The 25,387-nt window shown below is 45.3% G+C and overlaps 1 protein-coding gene across 1 annotated transcript in view; it reads left to right on the top strand.

The window, feature by feature from the left end:
• Positions 1 to 4,051: 4,051 nt before the first annotated feature.
• Positions 4,052 to 25,387, top strand: part of Creb5 (cAMP responsive element binding protein 5) — a 398,296-nt gene continuing 376,960 nt past the window's right edge. Inside the window, exon 1 of the mRNA XM_085691054.2 lies at positions 4,052 to 4,148. The gene's annotated coding sequence lies outside the window, so the exon portion shown is untranslated. The remainder of the gene's footprint in view (positions 4,149 to 25,387) is intronic.

Here is a 25,387-nt window from a genome sequence, read left to right as displayed (position 1 = left end):
ATGTGCTGTTGAAGCCACTGGTGAGGTCAGAACCTCTTGATCGAGTCACCCACTAAAGCCTGTCACCTGCACCCAGACCTTTAACCCTTGGGCCTTTGGCGGGTTATTTTCAGACTCAGACTATAGCATTGTCTTCACCGACATTTTTTGGTTTCTCAGTTGGGAATCTTTGTTCTTTCCAGAGAGATAATAAAGATACCCTGTGATGATCCATTTTAGAAGGGATGGACTTCCCAAGTGGAGCCATAGCTGGGGAGTATTCGCAGTTGTTCCCAGCAGTGACTTTTATAGCACCTTTGCTAGCATAGCTAAGAAAGGCCCATGCAACGCCAAGTCTCCAGCAGCAGCAGCACCAACTAGTCTCCGATGAAGCCTCGAAGCACGCCTTGAGATGTGTATGCAATGCAATGAGGTGAGCTGTGGTCTTCATAGGAAGGTGCCAGTGTATTGGTGTATTTACAAAATAAGCCATTCCCCTTCCCAGTCCCTTGAAATTCTTTGACCCTGTACTTTGGGTTCAGTTATCTGTCCAACTTACAATGAATGTTGGGAAACCTGCCTGGTGCTGAGATTTAATACGATCAGGGCTGGTGAGATAGCACTGACTGTTTGGGAGAATGCATTTGCTTCCCAGCACCATGTGGTAGCTCACAACTGTCTGTAACTCCAGGTCCAGGTTCAGTGCTCTCTTTTGGTCTCCATGGATACCAAGCACACATGTGGTGCACAGACATACACGCAGGCAAAGCACCCATACGCAAATTATAAAAACTTTAAAATAAGAAGGCTCTCCTTCCCTGTAGCTAGGTTCCTACAGAAGTCCTCAGACTTTGGAAACTAAGCAGTAAGCACTTAGAGTATGCCAAAGGTAGCTTCTTGGTTCCAATCTCACAAAGCTTTCAGCTCAAAGGGCCCAGGAGTCTACATCATGACTTTCACTCCAGCACCTTGGGACTTTCGCATTGAGTGGCACTACTTTAGAATATTCTCACATGACAAGTGATGGGAGAGAGCTGATGAGGGACCAGGAAAAGGGCATGCTTGCATCATGACTTTCCTTTCCAATGCAGTCTTTCTTTCTGGAATTTCGGTTATTGCTGTTCTTTGTTTTATTATTATTATTATTATTATTATTATTATTTTTGCAACACTGAAAGCTTGACCCATGCACGCACACACACACACACACTCACTTGTATGAGTGTTCAGTTTCTTCCCAGATAAATCCCTTGGGTTTGTTTATGCCTAATATTCAGTGTGCATCAGCAAAACTGTCAATATGTTAAACATGGACTTTCTTTAGGCCTTGGTGTAGGCAAATTCATCATTCAGATCCTAAGATTTTTTCCCTTCATGGCCCAGCAACTAAGGGACAACCTGTGGTCTGTCCGTATGGTCATTTGTCAGTGTAGAGAACTCTCCTCTATCACAGGTCCACCTTAGCACCAGGCTGGTTTATGTGGGGGGTGTCCTCAGGTGGGTGCTATCCCAGACAGTTTGGCATGATTTTGGTGTCAAGGTGCCTGTTTCCACATGTCCCACCAGAGACCTGGAGGTGAGATGGCATTCTTGGTTGGGTGCTGGCACCTTAGCAGGCAAATGTCACAGGCTGTGCAAACACTTCTGAGTTACTCCTAGAGCCCCCACTGCAGTGTTGCCTCCATGGCACTTCAGTTCTGAGAAATCCTGAAAGAGACTGGATGACGTGGCACAAGGCAGGCAGAAATGCAAGCCACAGCCATGAGGCTGTTGCTGCGGTCTGATCGATAAGAGGTTGCCTGCGACCCATGTGCGTGCAGTACACATGGAATCAGTGTGGGCTGGGGAATGATGGGGAAACTCTCTCTTCCAGTTACTGACTAAGTTTACTAGCATCAGTGAATGCCTGCTGACAGCCTTTGCCCCATTACTTTCATTTATAGAAAAAGCGTGGGGCTTTCAGAATACTCGCCCGAGGGCAGACACATTTGTTAATGCAAGCGATATAATTCTTGAGCTACTGTAAATATTACCACTGTCACGTTAAGAAACCTGGATAGTGCTTTCACGAAAACCCATTTATTCACGCTTCTGTTCATGAAGACTGTGAACCAAATTGGTTAACTCCTTGCAGGTTTGTGAAGCTTTGGGTGATCATCCCATCTTCGTTTATTTAATTCTGCACTTCATTCTTCCAGGAGAAACACCAGTTTCTTCTTGAGCTCTGAGATGTTAACTCTATTACTTCGGGATCTGAGGAAGCGGGAGGTTGGCCCCTGCTGTAGGTGAGCAAGGCTGTACTGGTAAGAGAGCTGGAATGTGGGCACAGAAGTCGTTGTTGAGTGGGCTATTGCTTCCTTCCGTAAACCCAGATAATTGAGCTGTCACAGTCGGCGTTTTATTGGTTCAGAGTCAGGTTGGGACTGGAGTCTTCCCTCCCAGGCCCTTCAGTGCTCCATGGAGAGAAGAACAAGGGGAAAATTCACTGAGGAGTTTTTAGGAAGGCTGCAAGGAAAAGGCAGCTGTCAGCCCCTGTGGCTTCCGGAGGGAACCCGGAAGAGGAGAGAGCCACTTAAACACTTAAAACCAGAAAGGAAATAGAAAGCTCTTGCACTTAGTATGTCAAAACCAGCTCAGAAGTGTGACAAGGCAGGCAGAGCACTATAATTCCTAGCTAGTCTGGTCATGATCCTCTGGCAGACAGCGTAGTCACGGCTGTGAGAAATGGGATGAGAGGTACTATATAAATGTCAGATGTTACATAAATGTCAGGAACCATTATTGTTTGTTAATGGGGGCTAAACTGTTCCTAAGCAAAGATCCAGCTCCCAGCCAGGAAGTTCTCGTCCAAGTTCTAACCACCAGTCACCCACCAGAAAAGAAAGACCATCGCTGGTTCTACCAAAGAGCTCAGGTGGGATCTGAAGTTGGACGTGAACTGGAGGGTGTCTCTGCTCACGAGGCGAGCTCCCAGCCTTCTGGAGTCTGCCTTAGCTCGGCCAGGAAATGGGGCTAATGACAACACTGCCACGGTTCTTATTGTGCCAAGGTCTGACGAGGAAGAAGGACATGACCACGGCGTGGCTTTAAGTGCTTAGCAAAGTGTGAGCTGTTGCAGGATGACAGTGGTCATAAGGAACAGGCTTTCGACGCTCCCGAAGGGAGAGCTTCCAAAAGGAAAACTAGTCTTTGGCGGGGATGAGGAAGGTGGTAGTGGTGGCAAGAGGCCCACGCTGAAAATGGCAGTCTTCCTTCCCTGCTGCAGACCTGGCCCTAGATTCTGTATTCTAGCCCTGACTCGGCTGCTTCCCAGCGGGTGATCTTGGGCCAGTAACAGAGGCTTTGGAAGTAATGGCCAGGGCCCTTCCGGCGCTGACGCGGAGTCTAAATCCGGCTCATCACTTGGCTCTTGGCTGAGATTCACCTTTCGCCTTCAGTAGCGACTCTCTCACAGCTACTTGCTCGCACCATGAGGGACTAGGGAAGACTGGGGGCTGTGTGTAGCTCTAGTCCAAGAAAGAAGTTATGCCCTTGAGAGTGATGTGGAGAGGGGAGGCGAAGTGTAGCTATAATGCTGAGCAGCCAGCATGCCGAGAACGCTGCAATGAGGTCACAGCTGTCGCAGGCAAAGGAGCTGGGTATCTTCTGGGGGCGGAGAGTCTTGCATTTATAAGTGCGAAAGTCTTTCCTCCACCTCCTTTAGCATCCGACTGTCACCTCTCTTGCTCACACCCCAAACCTTACTCTTTCCGACTGTGCAGGCACTCCTTGTTGGAGAGCTCTTGTCCGGGTCTCCAGCGTGGTCCTGTCTGAAACCATCAGGATTGTTTCCAAGCTGACTCACACCACTAATGTCGGGGAGCCGTGTTACTCGGCGCTGGGCTGTGCAAGCTGTTGCTTGCGCGGTCGCGGGCGCCGCCGCCGCGTGCACCGAGGTCCGCTCGAGGGGCGGGGTTTGGGCGGGGCGGGGCCGCCCCCTCGGCGTAGGGCCCCGCCCATCTTTCCCTCCTTCCCCAGCGGACCGCAATGATTTAGAAGTTCAGGAATCCCACGTGACGTCACCGGGGGGGTGATGTAATGCACTCTAAATAGAATGTATTGTAATCTTTGCTCAGTCCAACGTGGTCCCTTCACCCGGGCTCGGCTCTTGCCTTCTCCACACTTGTTTGGTAAGTTCCTAAAAATACGGCGCGGCCACTTCTGGGGCTTTTGCATTTAGCCACTTTTGCTGCACTTGCCGCGCGAGCCGACTTGGGAGCGTCCTTGTTTGCAGGGGTTGGTTCTCCACTGCAGCCGCGAGGTTACTTGGTCCAATGGGCAGGTCACAGGGCAAGGAGTAGGGAGGATGCAATGCATTTCCCCCCCTTGATTTGTGTTTGTAAACACTTTGGCGGATCAGAGGGAAGTCCGGCCCCAATTGCTGGTGGACTGTGGAGTTGTGCTGTGTCCTGTAGCCACCTAGAAACCCCACGCCGTGTCTGTCCCGGAGCGCGTCTCGGTGGTTGCTGCGCCGTGCGACTGGAGGGATGCTGAGTGGAGCCAGCGCCGTGTCCGACCCCGTGTGCGTGCGTGTATGGGAGCGCGCGTGAGTTTCCCTGACACGGGGAACAGTTATGAATCGGGGGTGTATGTTTGCCTCCAGAGCCCTGGCAAGGTGCGGAATCCTCCAGAAGTGTGGTCAAGCGGCGGCGGCGGCGGCGGCGGCGGCAGCGGCAGCAGCAGCAACAGAGACTACGAACCAGGAGCTTCCCCAGCGTCCCCAATTTCTCAGTGATGCAGCGGAACCCCGGAGAAAGTTTGCCAACTTCCAACCGGTGCGGCAAAGACGCCGGGTCACCTAGGGGCGACCAGGCGAGTGCGCAGGGGACTCGCTCTCCCCGGGGTGCCTAGCGGCCGCTGCCACCTCTGAAGACCAACTGCCGGCTGCAGCTGGTGGGCGCGCGCCCGGGGAGGGGCGGTTGCCCTTGAAGGGCACTTGACTTTCGCTCCAGGCGCTCCAGCTCGAGAGTGCTCCAGGCCCCTTGCCTTAACGCCTGCAGCCGCCTCCCGCCTCCGTCCCCTTCGAGCTGGCACTGTTACCTCTTCCGGGCTGCCACCCCAAATGACAGCTGGGGCCCGAGCCGCGCTACGCGCAGGCGGTTCTCAGCACCCTGCGATGGAGCCTGCCTTTGAGCCAAATTCTCCACCGAACCGCTTAAACTTTTCAAAAAGTTCTTAGAGGGTCGAGACAAGAAAGAGCCAAGAGAGTCCCTTCCCTCCCACTCCGCCACTTGGGGAAGGGTTTACTATATCCCCTATATTCCGCTTTTGTGGGGAGGGGGCCATAGATTTATTTTCAGGAGGTGTCTAGTAGAAAAGCTCCAACTTTCCCTGAATGAGTGCCGCCCCCACTTGATGCTGGTTCAAGGCCGGGAACTGAAGTGAGCTGCTTGTACATTTCCTTGTCAGAGACTGCAAAGCTTGTTTGGTTTTTTATTTTTCCCTCTCCCTGACATGTGTCAAAGAATAAAGGCTAGCTACAGGTCCATTACGTCATTCTACTGGCCAGTAAGTGTTTGATTAAGGGCTTCAAGATATTCAAGGGTCCAGGGGCTCAGAATGCTGACAAAGCAACTCTGATTTCGTCCCCCACCCCCAGCCCCGAGCAACTGAGGGTTCCCTGAACACCGTTATTGCCTGCTCTTCCCCGACCCCTCCTTTTTCATCTCTCCCCCGCCCACCTCGTTATCACTAGGCCTACCCCCGCCTTTTACAGTTTCCCTCAAGGGGAATGCTGTCCCCGGAGTGAGCTGAAGAGCTTCTGGTGTCTGAACGGAGTACCTGATGAGCGCTCAATCTGCCCTTTTCTATTTATTATTTAAGAAAGGCACTAGCCAGGACCCTTTTCTTAACGATAATGCTCAGCCTATACAGAAAAACCGGTGGAAAGGTTTAGCTGCTTATATGCTAATACTGTGTCCCCATGGTGACTTAGGAAAGCAACACGCCCACAGCTAAGAGCCCAGAGTCCGGTGAACCGCACAGCCCTAGGGAAAAGATGAAGGAGCTGATGAAATGAGATTTAGGGGAAAGGATCTAGATTAGACGTTTAATTTCCAAAGTGCGGAGATGTGTCTGGGAGCTGAAGGTACCATACAAGACATTGCTGCAAGTGGTACTTTCTTGTTCTCAGCCTTGAGTTTCTATGTTTACAGAGGAAGTTAAAGGCCCAATTTACTGAACTGGGTTAGACTCTTCCCCACTTGCCCTTTGAATCTACACCGACTGCGACAACACCACTGTGTGCGACTTGTTCAGGGGACAGAGTGAAAACTTTTGGGGTGAGTGAAGAAGTATAGCGGGAAATCAAGTATAAGCAAACTTGGGCACAAGCTTTTGGCTGGAAGGGGACAGGGGACTTGAATACTCTTTGCTTTGGAGATGGAAGAAACGCAATAAAGGAAATTTTATATTCTGAATAGGTGGTATTACTTGAAGAACACGTGTTTTGTTATAATTAGATCTACTTTCTCCAGCGCGCTCTAGCTGTAGAGCAGGCTTTGTGAACTCCTGACTGGAGGCTGATTGACACCCCCTTCCTCAAGTTCGTGGTAGTATTTATTATTTGTTCACGTCTAGAGATGAAATAGTATAACTCCCTATGCAATGCAGGGGCATTGAAAATGTTAAACTTCTTGTTTGTGATGCAGAGACCTAAGGGGAAAATGGCCGGGTCATGGGCCCTGGAGAGTGTGATTAATGATCAGTGATTTAGTGATCGGTGATTAGTGGTTTTATTCAAACTGTTACCTCTGACCAGAAGCACACATCAGAGGATTAACAGGCTCTTTAGATAAATGCTCATTAGTGGAAGGGGAAAAGCAAAGATAATAGGCGTGCACCCAGGGACAACTTTCGAAGAAAATCATTCCCGTCTTCAGAATAATAAGCTCTCTTAACAGAAAGCCCCTTTAATTTAAAACTTGCTTTTATCTTGTAAATCAAAGTTAGATGTAAAAGTTTGTAGTGCCATTATAACCTAAATTTTCCCATATCCACTAGATGTGATTATCCCAGTAGCGATATTTTTTTTTATTTAAATAAACAATTGGACCTTTAGAGCTGCTGAACCCTGACAAGCTTGGCTCCCAGGGTTGGAAGGTGTCCCCCCTTTATGGATGGAGATTGCACTTTGCTAACTAGATGGCGCACTGCTATTTGGTGTTCTGTGCTGCAGAGCACAGGGAGTAAGAAACTGAGCGTGTAGCTGCTTGTGAGGTGTTCTTCAACACAACCAAGTTCACTCTGTGTAGGATTGGAGGCTAGACAGGGCTACAAGTTCACCCAGTCACATTTTCCATGTCAGTTAAATCTGGGGAGTTGAAGGCTCCTGGAAAAATTAGTCTCATTACTAAAAGACATGTAAAGGAGGAGGAGGAAAGAAGGCACCAGCGTGCGTGAGCGGCCTCTGAACTGCCGAGCGATTGGAGTATCAGGTCTGCTCTCTTTTAAGCGGAGAGCTAGCCCGCAGTCTTCTGTCTGAAGTACTGAGGCCAGCACTCAAAGATGTGTTTCCTTTCTGGTCTTGCTGGCTAAAAGAAGGTTCAAGAAAGAAGGGAAAATTTTTGATCTGGCGACTGCAGAAGGCAACACGTCGCAGTTTTACTCTACCAGCCATGGTAAGAGCACGCTCATGTTTGCAGAGCAGAGAAAGCATTTCCCATCAGTCGAGATCAGCCTTATATTTTCCCAGATAGGAGTTGGTAGTAGATTTTTATTTTGCATTTGTATGTGTTTTTTTGTTAGTTTGCTGGGATTGGTAGGATTTTGTATAGTTTTCTCTCTCTCTCTCTCTCTCTCTCTCTCTCTCTCTCTCTCTCTGTGTGTGTGTGTGTGTGTGTGTGTGTGTTACCTTTATTTCTGGAATAAAATATGTTCATGAGCCTGTGAACTGCTGTCGGGTAGCTATGAAGAGCGACAAGCAAGGTGTCAGGTAAAAAAAAATCCTCTCCAGGAAGCTTTCATTGGTCACTTTAATAAGTGCCTGAGTTTCAGCAAGACAGCAGCATTCTTTTTAAAGAAACCTAAAGATTAAAGACAAAGCAAAACATTTGCTTCCACATTCAAACTTAGATACAGGCTTCCCCACAGAAGGGTGCTGTTCATTAAATATTAGTTCTACTTTAGTTTTATAGCTCTAGGATAACTGCTGCCTTCTCACACACTTTCTCATTTTTGGGTGCTAACATCATTTTTATATCAGTAATTCCTTATGTTTGTATCAGCTTTTATTGCCAACTTGGCTTAGTAAATACATTTATTCAACTGATAATCTCTCCAAGTCAGACTTTTTAAAAAAAAAAATGGAAATAGCTGAATTACCTGTCAGTCAGAAGTCATTTGTGAACTTACTGCCTTTTTATACTGATCAGTCAGCTTATTAGATTGATCCTGGGGGGGGGGACGGAATCTACGCTTTTATTTCTATCTTGCTTTGATGTTTCAGCTCTGGAATAGGCAGTGAAGTAAATGGTAGGCTGTTAGAGGTGTCTCCTGTACAGCTTTTCAGTTGTAGAATATTTTAATTGTAACTCTTTGCCTGCTTCTCACACCTGCATGCCCCGAACGCTTCAGAGGTTTTGCACTGAGATCTGAACTGATGTCACAGCCCCAGCATCCCCACTTCCTGCGGTGATTTACTTTTTACAAAGGATAAATCCCTGGAGTGTTTTCCTTCAGTTAAACATGATTTTGTTGGAGTCTGACGGTCCCCGCACCCTCCAGATGTGAGCTTCATCCGTGCGGTTCGCTTTCTCTTGGTTGCACTGTTAGACTGAACTTAGGATTTGAGTTGTCTTGGTATTTTAGTCTTTTTTTCTTTTCCCTTTCAAAGCAATGCTGTTAGTCACAAAATTAATGTGATCAAGGCTGGTGTTTCCCATCTATATGCTGCTTTTGCTGCCTGCAAATTGGATTTCTAAGGCAATTTAAGATCCTTTTTTTTTTTAGAGGCCGCTTTCTTGGATGAAGCCGGACAATGATCTCAGTCAATTTATTATCGTGTCCAGTTTGACTGCCGCTATGTTATGGGAATCAACTAAGGGTTTTATAAATTAGTGCTTGAACCTTTAAATTGAGGACTATCTTCAAATTCTGTTTAAGGAAAATGATACCATTGAGATAAGGAGATGAACAGAGCTCAGTCGCTTTGAATATTGGAGTCTGGGAGATAAAACCTCACAAAGGACCTCTTCCTGCTGCCGTGTGTGAACTGAATGAACGGTTTAGTCACAGTGCTTTGCGCAGGAAGCCTGGTACTTTAAAGATGACAACACGTGATGTTTTTACTGCAGAATTATTAGATTGAGTAATAAGGAAAATTTAACAATCAGTATGTTTTTTAAATACCCACTAATTCACTAGTTCGGAATCACAAATGAGGAATTCAACATAAGTGAAATTTCAGAAAGATGGAAGGCTTCTTAGGGTTTCCCAGGTGGTGATAGCACTCTTCCAAAAACACCAGGAAAATTTCTGAGAAAAGTTTCTGGGACTTTCAAAGAATTCTCAGAGTTCAGGGAAAATTGCCAAGCACCTGTGATGGGACACGAAGTGCCAGTTTACTTTCTCACAGGTTCAATCTAGGGTCTCCTCCCCCTTTTAATCTGAAAATTATTCAGGAATAAATGCCCTGATTGGAAATTGAATATTTAAATTGATTTCTTGTATTTTCTCAAGGTTCACATTTCTCGTCTCTGTCCCCCAAATTAACAAGTATGGAAACTACCACATTGGTATTTGACTTGACCCAATCCTGGAGGGAGTCAAAGGTTCTTTTTACTCAGCCTAGAGACTTTGATGGTGGGTAGAAACCCACAGCTGAATGTGGATGCTAGAGCCAGGAAAGAGCCTCCTGGTCAACTTCTCCAGTGAGCAGAAGAGACCCTGAAGCCTGGTTATAGTTGTTAGCTTATCCAAGGTCCATGCCAGAGGGTGGGGACCAGATCTGAATGCCTGGCCCCTGCCTTCAGCTCGGAATTCTGTTGCTGCCAGGCAGGCTACCTAAATGCCCCTGTCAGGGACACATACAGCAAAAGCCAAGGCTTTGGAAACCTCCCTCTTTTCAAGTCTTTTCACCAACAGCCTTTCAAAGATAAGTTTTTAAAACTGATTTGTGTGCCTTGACCGAACTATAGTTTCTGGTCTATATTTGCGTGTGCATATATATGAAATGCTCAATTTCCTAATACTGACATTTTTAAATTGTTTATGTTTTTGCCTTAAAAATCTTCTTCATGATGATATTAAGCCTTACAAAACTATACTATTGAGACTTCATTTGAGAACACAAACTGGGTAGAACAGAAATGGTTGAAAAGGCCGTCTCAGAGTGAAGCAATGACTTGCTTTAATCGTCTTCATCACCTTTAAGGACAGGGACCGAGAAAAGGCTTAAAATTTATATTAATTACCATTCTCTTGAAGAGATCAAGTGTCCAGCTCACTCTGGCCATTCAGTTTTGCAGGCACCCATCTGCAATATATTATGTTTTCCAAGTCAGCGTAGGAGTGGGTTTGGAGGTAAATGCTATCCTGTGCAAAATGAGTTGTCTGGAAGCGTGCTCTTTGGGTTTCATTGGCAAAACTTGACAACTTATAACTAACAGGAATAATTGAGCAACACAGGGGGCTCCAGAGCCCTGGGCATTTTCTTTCTGATTTAGGCTTTGCCCGCCCTGGATTGTAGAACAAGAGTATCTAAACAGAAACCTTGAATGCTTGCACTGTGTGTGCCTGTTGGCTTGACCCACAGCTTTCCTTTCCAGCCCTTTGCATTCTACATCAGAATCCAGCCCTCTTTCATTCTTTTATTACAGCAAGGAGCCCCTATGTTGCCGGCGTGATTTCTCAAATGTAACACATTTTGGCTAATTTTATGTCCCCCCTTCCCAGCTTCCCAAGGGGGAAAACAGGCAACAATAATGGTAACAAAAACCTTTGTTTTTCTTTAAATCAGCTGACTATTAGAAGACAGACGTCTCATTTCCATTCAGTCAGTTTGGTAGGACCACATCACTTTATTAAAACTAGATTTTTGTCTTTGGGTAAGCCTGGCTTCTAAAGCTTGGGTTTCAACTTTTGCAACCTAGAGAGTAGAAGGCACCGGGGACAAAGTTCATTTCTAGCAGAACCCTGAGGTGTGACATGGTGAAGTTGGGAAGAACCCGGTTTGCCTCGCTGCAAGGACAGCCCTGTGACTCCTCACAGTGGAAAGGAGCAGTGTTGTAGTTCTGAGTCAGTAGCGCTTTCAGGATGCTGGCAACCTCCAGTGTCAGTAGGTCTGGTCTGTCTGGTCTGGTCTGGTCTAGTCTGGTTTTTCTTTCTTCCAGGGCCCCATGAATGGTAAGCACGCACCTTTTACTACCCGAGTTATATCCCCAGGATCGGGGTCATTTCTCTGCAGAAACGTGGAAAAAGCTCTCTCCCTCCATTCTTTGCACTGACTTCGTGTTAATGTTTTGCTAGATTTCTCTTTCATATTTAGCCTTTCCGACTACTTTGCACTCAGGCATAGTCCTACAAGGCTGCATCTCAAATGCATGCATGCCAGAGACAGGGCTCTTTCCCCATAGATAACTCAGCTTTCATATCTGACCTTTGAAGAAACAATTAGGGAAACAAGATAGAGAAAACCTATCGACAATCTCTGGTTCTCTCCACCGTTTCTGGCTCCACAGTGAAGTGCTTTCTACAGCAACAGGCAAAGCAAGGCTAGAAAGACCCCCAGGTTTTACCCATCTTGTTGGATTGTGCTGTCTCTATTTCTTCTGTTTTGAAACAGGGGCTCCTTGTGAAGTTCAGGGTGACCTCCAACTCCAGACCCTCATACCTCAGTTTCCCACATTCTGAGATTCAGGCTTGGGCTACCTAATCTGGCCGATTTCCTCATTTATGCTAAAAGAGGGCATTGCAATAGAAGAAGCAACTGATGTCACTTGTCGTATACAGGAGCCACACCAAAAAGAAACAGAAGTTCATTTTAATAACTGTTTGGCCCAGTATATTCCAAATATTATCATTACAAATTTCAACATATAACCAAAAACATCAATACGATAGTTTACATTCTTTTGCTTTTTTTGTAATGAGATCCTTGAATTCTGGGATGTATTTTACTATACCAATTTTGGATAGCCACGTGTGCTCAATAGCCATGTGTGGCCAGCGACTACCATGCCAGACAATGCAAGTCTGCACATGGCTCTTAATCATGGCAGCCCAAGGGAAACCTTACCTTTGACACTTACAAAAAGCAGTCCACAGGCTTCCCTTAGACTATTCCTACTTGATGCACGTCGGGTGGGGCTGGGGCCCTGTGTGCTTAGAAAGACCCTCAATGAGCAACAAACCTAGAGAGCCTGAGTTCTAGCTGATCTTTAAAGCATTTTCTCTACAATTCCGTGATTTTCCTTAAGGGAAGGGATTGCAAGGAAGTCGTCATTCAGAGTCTGGGTGCAGCAGGCAGTGGGTACGGTAATGCTGTCCTTTACAAAACCCGTTTAGGAAAACATAATTAGGGGATGTTGAGAGATGCCTTGATCAGTCAAGGTGCTTGCCACCAGTCCTGACCACCTAATTCTGGTCCCCAGGGTGTGTGTGACAGAAGAGAAGAACCGATTTTGCAGGCTGAACCCCCCACATGCATGCTATAGCGTGTGCACAGCTATAAATACAACAAAAATACATGAACAAATAAATGTAAAAAAATTAAATTGGAAGCACGGTGAATGAAAATAAAACTTCACAGAGTGACTTATTCAGCGATGATTCTAAGGGACAGACGTGAGCTCTGTTATATATAAGCCCTGAACATGGCTGTCTAGAAAAACGTGCTTCCCGATGCCTTAGCTTTAAGATGTGTTTACATGCTGCTCTCAGAAAGTCTCCATTTGGGAAAAGGTCAAGAACCCCACAGTTTGCTTATTTTGCCAGCTTACTTTCCTGCCCCTGGTACTACTTGCCTGTAACTATTTGGGGAGGGAAAATCTTACTTCACTGGAGACATCTGGATCCCTTAGAGTTTCTTCTCTTCAAATGTTTAACAGGCTTTGTGTCACTGCCTAGGCCAGAGTCACTTAGGGCAAGACATCAGTTGTCAAGCCCTGAGCTGAAGGCAGTCATCCTATCTGTCACCCTTAAAAACATTTTAAGACCCAGTATTTCTCAACCAACACTCGAACGTCTGCTAATATATACCTGTGTGTGTTTTCATACCTGTGGGGCTTCATATGATTTCAGTACATGTATCCACTACAGGATGCAAAGGATAAACATAAGGATTCCCAAGCTCTTCCCATGCCTGTCTTGTGGAGTCCACAAGCAGCATTGCCTGTGGGAAGGAGAAAAGACCTCATTGTCCATCCCTTGTGACTTGATACTGATGAGAACCTCTGCCTTTCCAACTTCCCGGGTCACTTCACCTGGACCCCTCTCCTTACCTCCTGCAGGGCTATCTATATCAAAATTCATGTCTATTGGATCACTTATTTTTAAAACATATCTTGAAGCCATTTAGAAGAATTCAGTCTCGAATTATGAACACATAGTTTCAAACCCATTTTGTTGATGGAGAAACTGAGGAATTGACAAGGTGAGCCCTTTTTTGCTCATTGTTTAAATGGGTGAACAGGACAAGAAATGACCTTAGATTTGTGAGTGCCATAGTGCCATGTCACTTAAATATAAGCCTTACTCGGCATGGTCTGTAAGTGTAGATCTGCCATTTGTTTTGGGCCATTGCCGTTGTTCATGTCTCTGTCTTAACACTGTGATGTATCCCCACACCTTTTTTTTTTTTTTTGCACTTTAATAGTTTCTGTGATTGTAAGTTCCCTAGCTTCGGGCTACATGTACCTGGATTGATTAACAAACACATAAATGTATACTAACTTCCTGGCACAGAATCTATTCTAAACATTGCAATGAGGCACTTGTGGCAAACCTGTTTTGGTTAGTTTCTAGGGCAAACTTTCTTTTCGGCTACTTTGTGACTGACAGAAGTGTAGATGTGGCCAGACATTGAGGTTGACGATGCAAGTTGCTCATCTGTTCCGGGGAGAGGGAAGGTAAAGGGCTCTAGCTATTTATTCATTGAGTAAGATAGACTTGGTCCGGTTCCCTAACGATGCTTGACAAAACACTTTAGCTCTCGCCCTGTCCATGTGCCATCTTCACACTCAGTCTGGAGCTACCTGCTTTTGAGATCTGGGTTTTGTTTCCTCTTAATAATGGCAGGAGGTAGGGTGTGGCCGTGGCAGATGTTGTGTGTCTGTATCATCAACGGATGAGGCATACATTGTGCTTAACACTGGGTTTTGTGATCGATGCCAGGGAGCGTTATCCTGTATCTTCTGCTAAGCATTATGTTAAAAGTTAAAGTAAAGCAACTTTGATATCTCCCCCCTCCATTTGTGTATGTATTTACGTTTATATAAAAACTATATAAGAATAAAATCCTTAGGTACTGAGGACTAACATGTTCCTAGGGAACATGCTTGCTTGTGAATACACTCATCATCTGTTCCTGTTTTGTTTATCTGGGACAGGGTCTCACTGCATAGCCCAGACTGGCCTTAAAACTCCTTTGAACTTGGCTTCCCCTGTTTCAACATCCCCCTCTCCCCAGATACTGGGACTGCAAGCCTACACTGTCATGCCAGGCCTCATCATCTTTTGCTAGGATGCCCATGAATAAATTGCCCCACTTTTTAGGGCTCGTCTGTTTGTAACGTGGGTTTAGGTACATACTGTTGACTAAAAGGCATTGCTACACTAAGAGAATTAAGTTCGTATTGAAAACATCCTCCTTCTTAAAGGCAGCCTGCCTAAGCACACAATGTTTACAATTTCATCTTCTCATTTGCAAAAGCCAATGACTAACAACCACCATTCTTAGTGCTGGGCTCCATGGACGTCATAGGGTTGATGGTGTACGGAATTTTGGCACCATGAAGCAGCGTATAATTTGAAGTTGTACTTTTCGCTAAATACCCATGCTAATCCCCAAGCCATTCAAAACATTAAAAAACCCAAATAGCCGTGTCTGCTGCTTGGGAGGAAACAGTGCTGAGAGATAAGTATTCCTTTTTTTTGGTTGTTGTTGTTTGTTTTTCATGTATTTTAGAAGCACTTTCAAAAACCAGGAGGAAAAAAAACACCAAAACGTAACTCAACATGCCCTCTGGAAGGAACTCTTTTAAGGCAGACAACTTAACCCTTAAATACTGGTTTCGTTTTTATTCTTTCCAAGAAAGAAACACCTTTCAGAAAGCACAAAAACTCATGTATCTTTAAAAGGAAGTCTGTAAGAGTGCTTTGGTGTTTCAACAGCAAGGTAAAAAAAAAAAACCATCTAAAGAGGGTTTTTGTCATTTTAGACTAATGCAGAGAGGTGACATTGGAGAGTGTGCATGTGTGTGTGCGCATCTGTGTGCATATGCGTGTGATGCATGTGTGTGCATATGCTTGTGATGCAATTTGGAAATGTAGGAAATCTCAGCAGTCAAGACTTGGACACAGTGTCAGATGCCTGCTTTCTGGAGTCTGACTTGGATCAGGGTATGCCCTGTGTATTGAGAGCTCAGTCATTCGATTTGGAAAATGACCTTTCGCCTTACTTGGTCACTTTTGTTTGGGTTACTTGATTACTTTTCTTAGAATAAGGATCAATGAGGAAAGTCAGATGTGGTGCTTTTGTGGGCTATGGAAGGGACCAGAACCTCACTCCTCACAGGGACACTGGCCTGTGAGAAAATTCTCTAAGGACCATGTGGAAATTGAAAGTTCTGAAAGCTGAGCCTGTGGGGAATGGGCCAGGAAACTGGAGCCGTTTGCCAGGGAAAAGAGAGGTCACAGGCTGGTGTGGGATACCGTGAGCATAGCGAGGACCGTTTCCCGGCCTCAGAAGACGGGGGGACGGCAGGAGGGAAGTTGATCATTGCTGACCTTTAAACACTCAGCCAGAGCTCACAGCCAGCTTCAGAAACATGGCTCACTGGCATCTGTTCAGAAGGAACCTTGTGGATCCAGAAGCCATAGGCTCTAAAATGGAAACCTCTGGGCTCAGTGACACATTAGCATCTTCCTAACACTCCAGTCACAGGGATGCGTCTGTCTGAAATTGCTGTGATCAAATATGAGCAGCTTCACGAGGCCCAACCAAGTATATTTGTAAATATATTACATCTATGGTGGGTTCTTTATCTTTACATTGATTTGACCCCGAGAGGACCAGACATATTTGAAAAAATGTGCATCAGTACCAAACATGTGAATATTTTTTCCTTGCCTTTAATCCTTAAAAAAAATACAGTTGCTATGATTTGGATCTTGAGTGTCGCCCAAAGGCCATGGATTAAAAGCATGGTCATAGCCTGTGATTGTACTGGGGGGGGGCAATGGACATATTAAGAGGTGGGGTCTAGTGGAAGGAAGTTGGATCACTAAGAGAACCATGACATAAACAGCTTTGCTCTGCCGCATACTTCAGACATGGCTGATGCACTGTCCCACCTCGGGCCCCAAAGCGCTGGAACCAGCTGATCTAGGACTGAAGTCTCTGGAGCTAGGAGAGAAACCACCTTTCTCATTTGAAGATGTTTGCTTTGGGTCTTTTGTCATAGGCACAAAAAAGTGAGGAACGTGCGAGTATAACAATGGCTTCCACAGCGTTTGCTTTGTGTTAAGCAAACACAACACAACATTATGTGTAGTCTAGAGGCAGAATAAAGAATATGAGGACCACAGACTGCATGCACAGACTGTGCCATTCTATATACAGGACACGAGCATCTGAAGATTTGGGTGTTTGCAGGGAGTCTTGATACCATAGAGTCTCCTATGTATATCAAGAGATGGCTGTTAAGTTAAAGGCATAGTGAGTCAATGAGCATATGCTAGCATGTATAGTCAAGAATGACTGTTTACCAGTACTTAGAACTATCAGCAGCTAAGTGCTTCTTTGTGAGATCAACTGTCTGTTTACCCAAGAACCTATGCCCAGGCAGCTACTAAGACGACTTTGGAAATTGCTTTATTTATTTACTAATTTGTGTGTGTGTGTGTGTGTGTGTGTGCATTTGTGCATGTGTAGTAACACATGTCGCAGGAGAAGAGTGGGAGTCAGAAGACATTTTGCAGGAGCTGGTTTTCTCCTTCTATCCCATGGGTCCCAGGGAATCTAACTTACGTCATTCCGGCTTGGCAACATCTTTTACTGGCTGAGCCAGTAAAGTCCCCCAATTTTAGGACTTTTAAAAAAATTTCATGCAAAATATCTTATTAGGGTGGCATACTGCTGCATGGTGGAACCTGCAGAGTGATATTTCCCTTCCCAGCCCATGGGTAAAGAAGCCAAAATACACAGTGCTTAAGAGGTACGTGGCGTCCTAAGCAACACACATACACATTACCGTAATCCCTCCCTGTCCACCTGGTCTTTCTCCTCTCTGTATCCTTCCTCTTTGCCTGTGTGCTCCACTTGAAATCACAGCAGGTGTGCCCGCAGAAGAGCCTGAATCCATGCAAGAGACACTGGGAGTTTGCATGTGCTAAAAATAAGTTTCTGTTGTCTCCCAGAAAAATCTCAGAACAAGTTGTCAAAGGATCGGAGTCCACGTCCTTCTCGTGAAGGACAAAGCGTGTGGAACTTGTTGCTGTCTTTATGTTGTCCGTGAGTTTGTCTCCAGGATTTGTGGAAAGGCAGCACCAAGCTTCCACCGGGTGAAGACTATGCTAGTTCGTCACTCTGGCAAGCTTAGCAGCTATTGCTTTCCTATGCTAACAGTTACTGACAAGGGCAAAATCTGCCAGTCTTCATAAATACACACATATATACCGGACTGGCCAAAGATGTCTCAGGAGGAGAAGAAAAAATTCAGATTTTCTGGCTGTCGATGGACAATTTGCAGCAGGCAGGTAGTGCCTCTATTTTTCATAGTAGGAAGAAGATCAGATTTTGAAATTTTGAAATTATATCATGGCAAAAGTTAAATAGCAATGAAGACATTTCTAGAGTTGGGTCTGTGTTCCATTGGTAGAGTACTTGCCTCATGTATTTGACGCCCTGAGTTTGATCCCTAGAAATAAAAATATAAGATGGTGAAATGCCCCAAGTGGGCATTCTGTGGTTATAGGAAGTAGGTAACTGGGTACCTAAGGCTGCAGTGGGGTTGGGAGATTGTAGGTGACAGATAAGGGGGACATGGTTTCTTTATTCTTTAGGGGTTGATGAAAGTGCTCTGGGGGAATTGTGATGGTTGCACACATTTGTGAACTTTAAGGTTACTGGAGTATGTACTTTAAATCAATGAATTTCATGATTTATGAGTGGTATCTCAATAAACTTGTTAAAGAATAGCAACACATCATGGAGGAAGGTCCTGGATGCTAAATTCAGTTAGACTGTACCCTAAATAAGGTATTTTGGCGTTAGCACTTCTTATATTTTGACAAGACTATATCAAGATGAGGAACGGATAAAGGTTTTCAGATCACTCCCTGCCACATGCATTTCAGCGATGGCTGCTACTGTCCTCTGCATCTCCAGTTTCTTTTCAATCAGTGATATTGCCCCTGTCCCTGGCAGACATCAAGTTTTCTAGACTTCACTCTCAATGTTCTTTGTCCTTCTATTCTCTCTCTCTCTCTCTCTCTCTCTCTCTCTCTGTCTCTCTCTCTCTCTCTCTCTCACACACACACACACACACACACACACGCACACACACCAACTGCTCTTACACACTAAGAATTAAGGGGAATGGGATTATTTATCAAGTCTTTCTTGAATAAACTTTCTTTCTACTATGTCAACCTTCACAACAAAGCTACCAAAGAGACAGAATGACCCATTGCACAGATGAAGAAAGTGAGACTCATCAGTCAGGGAGCTCACACTACATAACTAAACCAGCAAATGGACAAGTTGGGGTCTGGAGCCAGTTGTGTCCCTGAGAATATCCTTTGTCCAGTCTGGTTACCTGGTGAATCTCCCCACTGAAGGGCTCAGTGCATCTCAAATCTCTGATCAAAACCACATCCGGTTTTAAGGACCCTAGGCCAGCCTAGCTTCATCCCTGTAGCTCCTTCCCAGATTCAAGTCAGGCTCATAATAAGCTGTGCTTTCTGTTGGACAACACTTGCTCTATTCAAACTAACCTCTTTCCTTAACATCCGGTACCCTCCTTCAGGACCCTCCAGCACACACTGCTTACTTAGTTCCTTACTGTTCTCTTCTGCTTGTTTGTTTGTTTATAGACACAGGATTTCACATAGTCCAGGCTGTCCCTGAGCTCACTAGACGGGCATTGTGATCCTTCTGCTTCAACTCCTCAAGGTCTGGGACTATAGGTGTATACTACCTATACACCTATGAGCCAAGAAATGTGTATTTTATTAGACTTATTTTTGTATTTGCAGTATATTCCTTCCCTTAGATTTTGAGTTTAATATGGATGAGAGCTGAATCTCTCAGATTAGGTTTTCTCACAAGTTTCTGCGTGCAGGGAATGGTTACCCAGAACATGAAGTAGGTATTTCATTCATGTTGAGTGAGTTGATTAAACAGACACTTATATATTATTGTCCTGAATTTCCTTCCACCAACAGGCCTAGGAGACTCTTTAGTTCTGTTGACTAAGGCTCCTTCCTCTATGCTTAAAAAGACATTGAACTAGAGATGCAACTCGGTGGCACAGTTTTGCTTAGCATGTACAAGGCCCCAGATTCTAACCCCAACAGAGCAACAAGAGCAGGGGAGGTGGACAGACAGATGAGGGGGTCAGAGATCTAAAGTAGGTGTGCAATGTTGATCACATCAACTCTCACCACCCTCTGGAAACATAGGTCTTCCTGTCTCACATGTCTTGCATGCCTTACCCAGAACAGAACCCAGTATTTGAACAGTTTTAATCACAATACGGAGACATTTAAAATGCTGCTTTCTTCACTTAAAAATATACCGCAGACATTTTCCATGTTGTTACACTGTTTGGAAAACTGTGATTAGCACACTATCCCAGGGAGTCACCTTACCATAATTTCTTAACCATCCCCTACTTACTGTCAAGTTGGTTGTGGACTTTTTTTAACAAGTCTTTAAAAAAATACAGGGTCAGTCTTTTGGGAGATGTATGCTCTGAAAATTTCCGTCTCTTTCTCTTAAGCTGGTCGAACAAACAAGCAAACTTCTTTTAGAATTGAGCTTAGACAATGTTGGTCACGCAGTGACCAAGTGTGTACTGGGCACCCCTCTACATCTCCTATCCCTTCTGTCTTTGTCCGTTCCTCTTGGCACATTCTGTTCCCCCAGAGTGACAGGCCTCTCCCAGGAATAGGTCTGCCTGCTGCAAAGCCTTCTTTCTTCCCCTGAGTCCCCTTTCTCTCAGTTGGGACTCTAGCTCGTGTCTCTTCAGAGTGTTGATGAAGCTTAGTAAAATACCCAGTGCTCAATGTCTGTGTGTGTGTTTGTCTGTGTGTGTGTGTGTGTGTGTGTGTGTGTGTGTGTGTGTGTGTGTGTGTGTAGGGTGTGGGACTGTCACAGAAGGATTATACTTTTTTAAGAAGACTTCTGGAGATGACTACATATGGGTCCAACAAAGCCCAGTATTAAAGATAACTCTTTTCTTTCTTCCCCTGGAACTCCTCCAGGTTCTAAGCATGTAGCAGTCAACCAAACCCTCAACATCTTTGAACAAGTATTTCTAAGTGGATCATGTCACCCAGCGTGTAAGGATTGAAAACAAAGACAAAGCTGGGCACGAGGACAATGTGGACTCCGTGGCCGCTCTTCTGGGGTAGTCCAGGACATAGAGAACTACTGACCTGAGTCACGATTCCTGAGGGGCAGGGACTGTGGAGTGTTCTAGGCTACAGTCACAAAGGCCCCTGTGTATTTTCTCTGAGGAACTGCAAGGAAGGTGTGTTGAGACTGTGAGAAAAAGTGCCACATCTACCCCATGCTACAGGCATTGGACATTCATCTCAGCAGTCTGGGAAACCTTACACAGCTGCATGTAGAGAATCATTAAGTCCAGTTTCCCTAGAAACTGAAGAACTTCTGCAGCGGAGCCGATATCCACTTTCAAATGATGCAGTGAGTTGGGTTGTCTCCTGGCCATACCTATTTCTTTCAAAGACCTCTCTCATGGGACTGAAGAGCAGACTACATAGGAACAAGGGTGGCAGCATGGACTGGGGATTTGTAGGGACGGTAGTAGGAGTTGGATTCTGGCTGGCAGTAGAACGGACAGGATTTGCTGATGCATTGGTGTGAGAACGAGTCAGAGAACATAGCAAGGCTTCCAGGCTGGGACTGGAAGGAGGGAGCTGCCATTGGCGGAGATGGGGAAGATGTGGGTGAAACACGCGGAGAGGCGGGAAGACCAAAACCTCAGCTCCCCCTGCATCCTGGAGATTCTTGAAATTAATTCCCCAGGGAAGAGAACTGACTTAGCAAGAGAGGGTTGTTAGATTGGGAAAAGAGCCTTTGGTCCTTTGTCCTTTCCAATACGGAACTATCTATAAAAGACAGCATTATGTATGAGACGCTGTGTGTAGGGCTCAAGGAGGGGGCTTATGTTGTGGACAAAGGTAAAACTGAAATCACTGTCTTAGGTACCCCGGAGCCCAAGCTCACCAGACAGTACATAGACCTTTACCCAACACGCGTCGCCATGCCCAAGTGTCAGGTCCTAGACAGCCAGGCCTTTCTCAGCACAGGGCCCTTGCACATACTGTTCCTTCTACCCGTACTTCTGCCTGGAAAACTCCCCAGTTTGGCATCTTTACTTAACTTGGGTCCCGCTACCATGCCCTTTTGGCCTTACAGCATTTCTCAGTTGCCTGTTTTATATTGTTTTGTATGTTTCAAGTAAGTTAATTTAATAAATAAATCCATAAAGCAATTAAAGTCCAAGTTTCCCTAGGACCTGCGTTCTGCGGTGTTAGAGGTCAGACATGCTTTGTTCAGCGCTATTGGGCCAGTGCCTGACAAACGAGTGGATGTCCGTTCTTGCACCTCATTCTTTCTTACCTTCCTGCAGCACACACTGGGGATCCCTCAATGCCTCATGTGCCGTCTGAGCAAAGACTTCTTTACTAGGGATAGCTGAGGGGGACCGAGTCACCCACAAAGACTGAGTGATCACTAGGCTGTGAGACTTTGTGAAGGGAAGAGCAGAAGGAAGGGGCCAGCATCTAACAATATTCTCCCTCCTTTTCTCCTGTGGGCATCTTCATCGCCTTTCTCTGGACACCTCTCTTCAGCCTCCCTGGGTACTTCAGAGCGACCTCTGACATACCTATCCCTTACTGCTTGCTTCTGGGCTGGGACCAGTGAGGCCAGACCTGGCAGGGAGCCTAGATGGGGGGGGGGGTTCTGTGAGGGCTGAGGGGATCTGAGTCACAGCTGAGGACCTGCATTGTGAGACTTAGAAAGCTCCTCCCCCCTGCATCCCGAAGATCATTGAAAATAATTACCCAGGGAAGAGAACTGATTGACCAAGACAGGGTTGTTAGATTAGGAAAAGTACCCAAGGCCTTTGTTCTTGCCAAAATGGAACTATATATAAAGGAGAGGGTTATATTTGGAAATGGATTCCTTATGTCATTAAAAAGCCAGTATGAGCTATCAGAGATGCCTCTGTTGTTTGGAAACACATACACTGTTTCCATGAAAATGTGTTTGTACATGCTTACACATGTGCATGAGTAGATTGTTGATTGGTTCATGTATAAGGCTGTATCTGTTGGAGGTGTTTCATGAAAAAGGTTCAACCATGTGTGGGAGACATTCGCCCAGCAAGCAGACCTTGAGTGTCTGTGAACCTCCATGGGAGGGAAGTCCCTGGGAAGCAGTGGTGAGGAGGAGAGAGAAGGTTGTTGTTGGGAGGCTGCTTCTTTGTTTTTGGCTGCCAAGAACGGAAATAACCACACAGAAACTATATTAATTAAATTACTGCTTGACCAATCACTATAGCATAGTCCTAGCAAGTTCTTACATATTAAATAAACCCATTTCTATTATTTTATATTTTACTATGAGGCTTGTGGCCTATTGGCAAGATTCCAGCTAGCAGCTTGTGTCTTTCTCCTCTGGTGGCTCCATGGCTTCTCTGCTGACTCTACCTTCTTTCTCCCAGCATTCAGTTTAGTTTTCCCGGCCTATCCCTATTCTGCCCTGTGCAGGTCCAAGACAGTCCTTTATTAATCAATGGTATTCTCAGCATTCAGAGGGGAATCCCACACCAGAAGGTCCTTGTATTCATGGAGTGTAATCCATCTCCTCATCAACAACTGTTTACACACTTCACAGCCTTTGTGAAAGAAATGATTATAAATGTGAGTACCAATTAGACTTGTTGAGTGGCTGCTATGACTACTGCATCAATATTACTACCATTCCTTTGAAAATAAATCCTGCAAAAAGTATTACTAATTGTGAATAAAGTATTACTAATAGTCTCATACTATGAAAATATTACATTTTAGGCAGGCAGATTGCCTTCACTATAATCCTGAAGAGAAGAAACTGTCGGGTATATAGTTTGGGTTATAAACAATTGTTTCAGTTAGCTGTTGCTGTGTAACAAATTACCCCTTCCTGACCTGCAGATGGCATATGATTACCCCAGAATTTCTGTGAGTCACGAATTTGAGTGTGTCAGGGTCTCCCAGGGCTGCAAACCAGTTGTCTGCCAGGACTATATATCTCCTCTGGCCGGAATTAGGCCTGAGCTCCTGGTCAACTCAAGTGTCTGCTGTAGGCTGTGGATAATCAGATCCAGACTTACTTGTCTGACTGTTGTAAGCCTTCACCTCCTTACTAGCAATGGGTGTGTGCATTATTTCCTTACTTCTGGTGTCTTTCCACAGAGGAGGTCGTGTTGGCAGTTGGCTTCCTTACGAGTAAGCAATGGCTCCAAGGAAGACAACAAGGGTGGTAGAACTCTTAGTCTCCTTTTGTCATTAAGTCTCAGAAGCAAAATCCTATTCCATTATTCATAGTCTTGTTCACTGGAACCAGGATAATAGGCCTAGCCTGTGCTCAAGAGGAGGAGATGATGTAAAGAGTGACCAGAAGACAGACATAGCGAGGAGACAGATGTCCGTCCCAGCAGGCTTGCAGTAAGCATCTCACGCTGATACGTCTGGGGCATTACTGAAACATCAGTAACTAGTATAACATGCTAGTGGAAATTCATGAAACAAAGAAAGTCAGCACCAAGGTGTACCTAAGTCATGAGCATAGACAGACAAGGGAAGCTGGGGGGAGAGCCATCTTGATTTTCAGTTGGAGCCAGTAGGGATCCTGATTCATTTTTATACTTCTGTCCCTGACTCAGGTTTGGACGTCCACAACCTCTCTGTTGAACAGAGTATTTTTTAAATACTTTTCAAATAGCGAAGTGAACACCAATCAGTTTTTCCTGAGCAGGAGTAGCAAGGGCAGGAAATTTAGAACATGTTTCAGTCACTAGTTCAGGTCAACATCCAGGCAATATTTTCTATACATACATGAAAAGCAAAGCTGATGTCAATTTAAATATAATGAGGAGTAATATTGCAGGTACAAGACATCCTAGCAGTATGCAAATGAGATATTTTGCAGTGATTTAAAGGAAAATGGGGCTGGTCGGTGGTGAGTGGTAGAGATGGCTCAGCTGTTAAGAACATGTGGCCTTTTCTGTGTCTGTGGGCACCTGCAGAGACATGGTGCACATAAACTCACATAGGATTGCACACATATACAACATTTGAAAGAATTAAAAAGAAATGGAAAAAGGACCAGAGATCCAGGGACAAATGCCTGGAGACCTGGGCAAACATCTAGTCATGTGAGGGCTGGTAAACCTCATGAGGTATATAGGTTTCAACCTAAGTGCAGCAGCCAACTGCTGCAGGGTTTGAGGTGGCTGCGGATAGCTGCACATTTTCTTTACTTTGATTTTGCTGTGGTTCTGACTGCATTAGCTATATTTCATCTGGGGAGCTGTTTTGTTTAACATTGGGTGCGGTAATTACACCACGCGCTTTTCTCAGCCCAGCCGAAGTGCTGCTGCGTGCTGCAACCAGCCAACGGCCGGGACCACGTGGTCGATGCGTTTGGAACGAGACTCCCATATTACAAGATTCCCATTATTACGTTAGTTCCCATGACAGAACTTAAAAGAAGTTCATTCAGAAAAACACTGAGTGTAGGAGTCTCTTGGCAGATTCTGTGCATATTTCCTTAAACAAGCAATACCTTCTGGGTTATGTCATTGATGGCTGCTGCCTGCATGCCATCCTGCAGCTCTTTGGCAAGCCGGCAGGCATTTAGGTGATTTGGCTGTGGTCTCTGGGGATTTTTAAATTACCGTGCTCCATGCAA

This window comes from Myodes glareolus, chromosome 6 (genome assembly GCF_982192425.1).
Source record: "Myodes glareolus chromosome 6, mMyoGla1.1, whole genome shotgun sequence".
Taxonomy (NCBI): domain Eukaryota; kingdom Metazoa; phylum Chordata; class Mammalia; order Rodentia; family Cricetidae; genus Myodes; species Myodes glareolus.
This window is presented reverse-complemented; position numbering and strand designations above follow the sequence as displayed.